Source organism: Eschrichtius robustus, chromosome 10, assembly GCF_028021215.1.
Source record: "Eschrichtius robustus isolate mEscRob2 chromosome 10, mEscRob2.pri, whole genome shotgun sequence".
NCBI classification, from domain to species: Eukaryota; Metazoa; Chordata; class Mammalia; order Artiodactyla; family Eschrichtiidae; genus Eschrichtius; species Eschrichtius robustus.
Window position 1 is genome coordinate 87,545,814 of NC_090833.1, and position 8,938 is coordinate 87,554,751.

Sequence of the window (8,938 nt, forward strand, 5' to 3'; positions counted from 1 at the left end):
TTACTTCCCTAATTTATACATTCTTCTAACTGACATAAGTCGAAATGTTTCTCAGTTTATATTTTATGAAATATATTTCTCCAAAGATATATCTTTCTAGGTAAGATGCTTGACCTAACTGATTTGATGACCTGGGACTAAAAACATGAAGAGGAATTCCTTACGACATCCTGGAAGAAACTTAGAGTGTTGAGAGAGCTGAGCTGCACACCTCTGCCTATGCTCTCCTTTATGGCTAAAATGCTCTTTCCAAAATTCTTATTCCGTTGTACCAGCTGAGAGTACACTTTGCCAGTTCTTTAAAGATGCATTTTTATTTATGTATCGGTACCACTCAGGAGGCTTTCAGCTGGATGTAGTAGAAAATTCAACTTGAAATGGCTTATTCTTTAAGAAAAATTTATTATATCCTGCTACTGGAAGTCTGGAGGTAAGACAGTTCTGGAGTGGGTTATATTAGCAGCTTGATGACTTCCTTAAGGTCTCAGGTTCTTTTAATCTTTCTTTTTTGTCATTCTCAGCACATGAGCTTTGTCCTCAGGTAGAAGGTGTTCATGTTCATGACTGTACCTCATTGTTGCAAGAGGACAGCTGCTGATCCAGGTATCACATCAAAAAAAAAAAAATCTCCTAGAGCATGAAGATCCGTGTCTTCCTGTGTGTCTTTTTTTCTTTTCCTTTTTTTTTTTTTTAGCAAGTGAATCTTTCTCAGAAGCTGCCACTCAACAGACTTCACTTGGCCATCTCATTGGCCAAACATGCAAAGGAAATGGGACTGCCATTATTGAGTTAGACCCATCAGATCCTTTCCCTAAAGCTGGTACTTGGGCCATTCTCCTTGAAGTCATGGGCACATATTGGAGGGTTTGTACCTATAATCAGTGCTAGGAGGCTGGAAATGGAGGTCTTGATGGATGATGGGTTGATAATTAACAGTGTCTGCTACAGTATCATTTGTGTTTGCTCTGTTTTCCCCATAAACTTAATCTAGAAGATAGAGATTATTTTCCACCTTTCATATAAACATGATAAATAGTATAAGGGTATGCTCACAATAAGCCCTTCATAGTATTGCTTGATTGACTGATACCCCAATCTGATTCTGGAAAGGAATTAATTCTGCTCAGAAGGCACTCAACAAATGTTTCATGATCTCAACATGTTCTAACTCATGGGACAAGTTTAAGAATACAACTAAAACAATATATAAACCAATGCATTTTAAGAAGAATGAGTAGATTTTATTTTATAATCAACTTGAGTAGTGTGGTTTCGGGGGATGTTCCTAGGTTCCTAGGTTATACCCCTCATTTTGGTCCTCAATGTGACCATTCAAAAATAGGAAGGAGTCAGAAGAAGTCTGACTTTTAAGGGCTCTCATTTATGGTTAATATTCTTGCTTAAAAGGAGACTTGTGGAGAGGGCTTGATGCCTCCTTCTCTTGGCCTCCATTAGTGCTGTTACCTGTCATCTAGAATGGGTGAACTCAAAGGATCCCTCCATGATGTTTCACCATGAGGGCAGATGATATTTGAGTGGGGGCTGGTTCTTCTCTGGAGTCAGGAAGAGCTGGCAGCTTTCAGAGATGCCCGGAATACCTGGGGCCCCGTTTACATAGCGCTTTATGACAGCAGATGGAGGCACAGTGAGCAGGGGATTCCAGAGTGGTTCCATGTGAGCACCCCTGCGGGGTGGGGCTTGTTAGTTGACCTAAGAGATTCCATTCTAATGTGCTGAAGATGGATTTTAGGCCTGGACTTTGCTAAGGCTAAGAAAGATTCATTGCAAATTTCTGTTTACTTGTCTGGCTTTCGTGGGATAGCCAGTGTTTTCCCTTGTCTTAGGTTATCTTTGGCTGGAGGGCAAGAAAAATAGTCAATGATGTCTTGGAAGTTTAAGTCTATGCTACATGGCTCTTTTAAAAAATATTTGGTTATCCAGCAAGATATTTCTTGTGTTTCTACATCTAAAATTTCTCTGGGGTTTGGCGGTACCAAAGCTTTTCATGGCTGCCAGTCATATCTTAATTGGATCACCTTGTGGAAACTTCAGAGAGGTTTCCTAGAATTTGCTTCCAATTTCTGATGCCGACCCAGCTTTTATTATCTAAGGTGAGACAGATATGACAATCTCCTTATTTCCTTTCTCTTTAAAAGGACTTGCTACATTTTCCAAAATACCTCCCAGAGAGTGCTTACTGTGGGGAACATTCTCCTTTCTTGGCAAAAAATGTTCTTGCTAGTTCTATTGCCCCTCAGGTGATGATAACTTTTTTTTTGCAAATGTGATTGAGAAAATAGGTAACAGAAATTTCAAAGAAGGAGAAAAATTTCACTTTTTACTCACACTTGAGCCCACTGTATTATTATTTTTTAAAATCATACTTATGTGAATCTACCTTGTATTATGAATTGCAAAATGTGCTTGCCCTTTTTTTTTCGGTACAAAATTATAAGCTCTTTGAGGGTAGGGAAAATATCTAATTCCTCTTTCACCCTTTCAACATCAGCCAGAGTGTCTGATGTGTAATAGGTGGGTAGGACATATTTATGGAATTAAAATGCTTGAAATACATCATGGAAAACTATGGATGAGTGGGTATTAAACTTTTTTCCAAAAACAGTTAATGACATCAGAAAAAATGATTTTAATGAAAAAAGCAAGGCACAAACTTTACATATAATAGGATTCATCTTTTGTTATAAAGGGGCACAGATATGTGGACACAGAAGGAAATATGACAAAATAGTAAATATGGTAATTTGAGGGTGGTGAGGTTGAGGTAATTTTAATTTTTTTCAATGATTTCAGTCATATTCAAATTATCTACGATAACCATTTTATAATTAGAAAACGCTAAAAAGGAAAATTTGTGTTCAAATTTAACACAGTTATTTTTATTTATTTTAAAATTTACTTTATTTTATTGTTCTTCAAGAAAGTGTATATTTAAGCAAGAATACGCTGTCAGAGGGCGAGTGGACAGACAGGTAAGTAGCTCTGTGTTCAGTTATTTTTAAAAAATCGTTTTCCTTGAACATTTTAAACCAAGACATTGCAATATTTATTAAAAATTATAACAACCATTTGTATTTAGTCTGACTGTGTGCCAGGCACTCTGTGGAGTGCTTCGCATGATTACCTCTGTAGTTGTTACTTAATGACTGCTCTATGTGTCTTAATATCTCCTTTTTATAGATGAGGAAATTGATGCACAGAGAGGCTAAGGGGCAGCCAGGCAGAAGAAGAGGGGCTCTGAACCGGGCCCAGCAGATGCTAAGGCTCGGGCCATACATAAACCACTCACCTCATTCGCTCCCAGTAGCCTCTATCTGTAGATTCTCCAAACGGACCTTTGGAACCTGTCAGCTTCATGCTATTCTCTCTGCCCTTGGCTCACGTATTCACAAGTGTCACAATTGTATCAACTTCATGAAGTATTTAGTCCTTTGTAATTTATGAATATCTAAAGACTTAAACACTGATCACAGCAACCATAATAGTAAAGACTAACATATGTGTAGATAAAAAGAACAAACTCCCTACATGCCCCAGACTCTTGATGACAGTTGCTAGATAATGTAGTTTTGTAATGTTTTAACTCTGTATAATGAACACGTATTATTTCTAGTCCAAAAAGACAGTGAAAATATGAGAAAAGGTAGAATTAATTCATAGCTAAAAGCAGAGTCAGCAAACATTTTCTGTAAAGGGGCAGATTATAAATAGCTTTGGCTTTGCAGGCCATGTGGCCTCTGTCACACTATTCAACTCTAATAGGGTAGCACGAAAGCGGTCATATAGATATTGCATTAAGGAACAGTCAGGCTCTGTCCCAATAAAACTTTATTTACAAAAATGGGCAATGGGCCAGATTTGGTCCACAGGCCATAGTTTGCTAACCCTTGCAAATTAGTCTCCTGTCACCACTGTAACAAATTATCACAAATCTGTGGCTCATAACACAGATTCTTTAACAGTGCAGGAGGACAGAAGTCTGAAATGACCATCACTGGGCTAAAATTAAGGTATTGGTGTGGCTGCACTCGCCCTGTAGGCTCCAGGAGAGAATTCATTCCTTGCCTCTTCCGGGTTCTAAGGCTGTAGTCATGGCTTATGGCCACATCACTCCCATCTCTGCTTCTGTCATCATGTTACCTTTCCTTCTTCTGTAGTCAAACCTCCCTCTGCCTCTGTCTTTTAAGGACACTGTGATTGCATTTAATGCCCACTTGGATAATTGATAATTGAGGATAATCTTCCCATCTCAAGGTCTTTAACTCAATTACACCTGCAAAGTCCCTTTTGCCATATAAGGTGCATTTACAGGTTTTGGGGCTTAGAATGTGAATATCTTGGCTTAAAGTAAAAAAAAGGTTGGGGGATGCTGTAAAAAGAACATTGACTTAGGCATAAACTCACCTGAGTTGGGGGTCCCAGCTTCAGCTGTAACTGTATATAATGAATGGCCTTTGGAGGGTCATTTTACCTCTCTGGCTTTTAGCTTTTCTCATTTATGATGTGAGCTAATGAGACCATGTGATCGCTAAACTTCTTTCAGCCGTGTCATCTTTAAATTTTATGATTTTGATGAAGAGCATTTTTTTAACATCTGCCTTCTGTCATAGTGACCTTTATCATAAGTAATGTAAATCCATTTTAAGCAGCTTTGTGCTAAGTTGTATCAGGGAAGATTCAATATTTATAAGTAAAATAAAGGAAGAGATAAATTTTAACTATTCCCAAGTTAGCATAAGCCTGGAGGAATTATAGGCCAACCCTCTCATTAAGAATGAAACTTTAAAATTTTTACATGCTACTCTGTACAGAAGAGTCCACAAAAGTACTTTTAGAACTTGCAGATAAAGAATAATAAACTCAGGCTGATGAGAGAGGGAGGGTTAAATTATTACATGGAACTAGATCAAGAAAGGCATGCACTTATGCTTTATGCAATTTTAAAGGTGGATATAATTTTGTCTGTGAGTTCCTAGTGGCAAAAGCAAAGAGAGAAAGATGATTATATAAGAATAACATTGTTAAAATAATTCTTTTAACTGCTAGAAGTTCTTGCAACATGAGTGATATTTCCCATGAGTCTACCTAAATGGGGACACTAAAGTTGTTCTAACATTATCATTTCATCCATTCAACATTCAACAGGTATTCACTGATGGCCTACTACCTATTTGGCACTGTACTAGTCAATAGGGAGCTAGATAGTCATGAACCAGATAGAAATGCCTCTGTTCTATTGGAGATTACAGTCTGGCAGGGAGTGCAAATGTTGACAATGCAGTGAATAATCTGAAAGGGAAGGAACAGAGAGATATAGGAGCCTATCTTAAGGAAGCTTTGTCTACAGACTAGTCGGGGAAGACCTCTCTGGAGAAGTGATATCCCAGGTGCCCACGGGATAACAGTAATTAGTCAGGCAAAGAGCAGGGGAGGAAGTTTCTAGACAAGGAGAAGAGAATGGCCTATTTGAAGACCTGGAGGCAATTGGTTGACCTATAGTTGTCCAGTATTGTCCGGTTTCATTGGTGTGAAGAGAGAACAGAGCATGGGCTAGTGCCAGAGTGTGGAGAGCCACATTAAGGATTCTGCACTTTATCCCCTGGTCAATGTAAAGTGTATCAGAGTACTCTTAGCTGCTATAGCAAACAGCCCCCGAGATTTCAGTGGCTCAGTGCACACTGGTGTTTATTTCTGACTCTCATATTAGTCTGATACGATGTTCCTGATGGACGGGCAGCTTTACCTCAGGTAGCAATTCTACTGTGTCTCCTCCATCTCTTTGTCCATCTCCTGCTGACAGTGGAGGCGAAAGAGAAGGTGGAGAGAGCACAGGTGTGTCCTAATCACCTTGCCCTGGAAGTAGTCACAGAGCCCCGCCTAGATGCAAGGGGGGTCGAAAAGATTACCCCTGACTGGGCAGCCATCTGGCAGTACTATCTTCACTCTGGAAGTGGGGTGTAGATTTTGGAGGACAGTTAACTGTTTCTGCCACAGGAAGCCCCTGGAGAGTTGTAAGCAAGATTATTGTATGATCAAATTAGAATCTTTAAAAGACCATCCTGACTGCAGAATAGAGAATGGACTGGAGGGGGCAAGACTGGACACAGAGAGACCAGTTATATTGTGCAGTGAAGACAATAGCAACTGTCACAGAAGAGTTTCTTAGGGCATCTCTCAATGACAGCAAAGGACATGATGATGCCAAAGTGCAAGTTTGTAAAAGTCAGGGAAATGTCAGTTAGAAATATGTATAACTGGGACCACCGAAGGATTCATTTTCCTTTTTTAACCAGAAGTCTGTAGGTAGGCAGCCCATTGGCTGGTGCTAAATGTGATCAAAGGTTGTTCCAAGGGCTTGCTTCCTTCTGTCTGCTGCTTCACTGTCTTAGGTGTGTAGTTTTTATTCTCATGGTCATGGGCTTGTTGTACCACACTGGGCAGGAACAAAGTGGGCAGCCCAATGAGCAAGAGTCATCTGTCTCCTCCTGACATTTTATTCAGGAAGGGAAGGGAAGCCCAATTCAGGAGACTTCACATCTCATGGGTCACGTGGCATCCAGGCTTCAAGGGAGTCTGGGAAGCTGAGTACTTTCGAATTGTGTGCATGTGTATACATGTAGAAGGGGGGCTTGACCGAGAATTCTCGGGGGCACACTGAGGATGGGAGATGAGACTGGAAAAGTATAGACTGCTCCTATAGGACTAGTCTCACAGCAAGGCATACTATTCTCTGCTGACGACAATTGTACCATCATAGCTAGTGACATCACAGCCCTTTATTCCTGTTCAGCCTCTCCAAATACCTATGAGACAGTTCATAAGTGATCATCTCTTCTTACTCAGCACAGTCACGACACCAAAATGAGGGACCTGACTGAATGTCAGGGATAGACATTTGAGCCCTGCGATCTGGATGCCCAGCCCCTTTGCCAATACCTGTGCCAATACTTGTCACCCAAGTCCAAGGCTAGGAGGTGACACTGGAGAATCGAGCCCGAGTTTCTCACAGGACACCACAGGAGATGGGGGTAAAGATTAGTTCAGCTCTGGGTCACTCCCTCCCAAACCACCCCCTCTGCTGAGACAGGAGGGAGCAAAGAAAGGAGGGGAGCAGATGCAGGGAAGTTAGGAGGCACTCGCTGGAAGAGCTCTCCTCTCTACACCACCACCAATGTTTGTTCCCTATTCACCAAGTGCTCCAGTCAGACCCATGGGTAATAGCACCATGTAATATGTAATTCACCATGTAATATGTGCATTTCAGTGAATTTTAAAAATCATCTTATGGAGTGATCCCTCTTAAAAGGAATTGCAGATGTTACTGAGTAAGTAGGAAAATTATTTGGGGAAGTGGACCCCTGAACTCTGGAAATTATATTAGACATGCAATGACAGACTGATTTTTGACAGCGTGGATTCCCCTTCACGTGCTGTCGTATCTGTCCTTGGGATGGCATTGAAACCCCAAGTCTCTTCATAAGGCTCTCTCTGTTTCACTGGCTTTCATCTATTTTCCATGATATGTTGACTGGCCTCTGGTGACTGGCTACACTTCTGTTCTGACTGTCTTGTCTAAAAAAAAGGGTTATTCTTTTTCATGCAGATGGTCATATAGCTTCCCTACATTTGAGGTAAATGAAAAGGAATTTTACTTTAGACTCATTTACTCTGCTGACTTTTGTCTCAATTCCTCGAATGGCTTCTTAGTTTGGAATGCAGGCACTCTATCCATGTTTATCCTTGATAGCACAGTTTTAACCTGAGTTTCCTCCAATCTCTGAAACAAAGGAGTTTAGAAGTAGAAGCGCCATTGATTAAGCATCTATCTAAAGCTGATTTGGGGACTCTCTTTCTTCAAAACAAGTAATTGGTCATGTTGCTCTGGGAGACTTGATTTCCAAATGTCCTCAGTGTCATCAGGCTTCCATCCTGTTGCTGGCACTGACCCACAATCAGTGAAACCTGGACAGCCCTGCCCTGTACATCAGTGGATCTACTTTGAAAGGCTGTTTGTGGAAATCATTTCTAGATTGCTGACACATAGGTAGGAGGTATTTATCAAGACATAAGCATCCATTTCTTTTTCTGACTGATTGGGTACAGAAATCCATAGAAATAGAAGAACACAACTAGAGTGGGAAAGCTGCAAATCATCTTCTTTCATGATATGTTGTTTCTCCTGCATGAACTAAAAGAATTATCCCTACTGCACAATTTGGAACTGAACCCAGTAGTGGCAGGAGGTTACTAAGAATGGGAAATTAGTTTGAGATGGTAAGAGGCACATGGTGGATACATGCACCGTGGATGGAGAATATGATGAGATGCCTCTGGTTCTGAAAGAAAGTATCCCTTCTGCAGCTAACAGGACTACTAGTTCTGGCTTCTAAAAATGTGCCATTTCAGCTACCAGACATTATGTGTGCCTCCTGACAGAAGCATGAATCACTACCTATGCAGTATTCTTGCCAAAAATTAAAACCTGAAATTTGATCAAGCATAGAGTCTAGATTTAGCTTTCAATTTATAGCAGACAGAGAGTGGTATAATAAAGAATGTGTCTGGTATTTGTCCCTGATCCCTGTCACAGAGCTTCAAAAACTCTTAGAATTTCCTGGGATAGGAGTATTTTATTATGCTAATGAGGTGACTCATGATGGGCCCCTAGATAGTTAGGTAGCCTCAGGATGTGATTAGAGGGTTGGAACTTCAGGCCAACTCACCTCCAGTGAGGTAGGAGGGGCTGGAGGTTGAGTTCAGTTTGGTGGCCAATGATGTGATCAGTCATGCTTAGGTAATGAGACCCCAATAAAAACTCTGGACACCAAGGCTCAGAAGGGATTCCTGGTTGGTGAACACATTGACGTGCCAGGATGGTGACACATCCTGACTCCATGGACAGGGGCATGGATGCTCCCTG